The following is a 922-nucleotide window of genomic DNA, read 5'->3' on the forward strand; positions in this document are numbered from 1 at the left end:
CCCCCCCCAGCCCCCGACAGTGCCGTGGGTGCCTGCGGGAGCTCACTGCTCGCCACCACCACCTGCCGGATCTTGCGTGCCCCCCCAGCCTCCGGGGGCACGCGGCGTTCATGGCCCTGATGCTGACAGAACCAGAGCTACACACATGGAAGTGAAAGGAGTTTTTCTTCATCAGCTGCAACACCTTATTTTACGCCAAATGTAACTGAAATCTAGTTAAGAGAAGGTTGGCCAGAGCAATTGTTTGGTGGGAGATACGAAACCCGCTATTTCTGCTGCATTTTTTGTTCTATGTTAATCCCCACAGATTGAGTTCTCTGTTGGCATGAATATGGCAGCCAAAATTTGCACGTTGGCCATGTTTCATCACTATTTTAAAATATGCTCAAGCTGTTAATAAGGAAGATCATTTGAAACAAATACTACGACCAGACAGACCTATCACGAGAACTAAAAACAGCTTTGGGTTTCTCCAGCAGAGGGCAAAGATTCAGATGTTTCTGAAATAGTCATTTTCCTTCTCTTTAGAGGTCTTTGACAAGTTAGCCAATCTCTGCCTTATAGCATCATTGTACAGGCAGCCTCCGCTTAACGTGGTTTCACTTAGCGCTATTTCGCTATAGCGCTCATTTAAAATTCATACCTGATTTCACTTAGTGCTGAGCCAGTTTCGTTATAGCGCTCAGCAAAGCAGTGGCGGCGCAGTGAGAAATGGTGAGTGGCAGCGAGTGGGCAGGCGGGAATGAGCGCTGGTGCTGCAGGGCCAGGGCAGCAGGAGCGGGGGGCCCGAGATGGAGAGAAGCAGCGGTGGCAAGCAGCAGCAACTGAGGGGGCAGCTTCTCACCACTGCCACCTCTACCCACCCCTCTGCCTGCCTGCCGGCAGCTCCAGCCCTACTTGCCAACATACACCCCGCACTCCT

The 922-nt window shown here is 51.6% G+C and overlaps 1 protein-coding gene across 1 annotated transcript in view; it reads right to left on the reverse strand.

The window, feature by feature from the left end:
* DPYSL2 (dihydropyrimidinase like 2) overlaps positions 1 to 922 on the reverse strand; it is a 55,455-nt gene that overhangs the window by 4,780 nt on the left and 49,753 nt on the right. The gene's annotated exons all lie outside the window — the stretch shown is intronic.

This window comes from Gavialis gangeticus, unplaced genomic scaffold (genome assembly GCF_001723915.1).
Source record: "Gavialis gangeticus isolate Ggan-Ray unplaced genomic scaffold, GavGan_comp1, whole genome shotgun sequence".
Lineage (NCBI taxonomy): Eukaryota > Metazoa > Chordata > Crocodylia > Gavialidae > Gavialis > Gavialis gangeticus.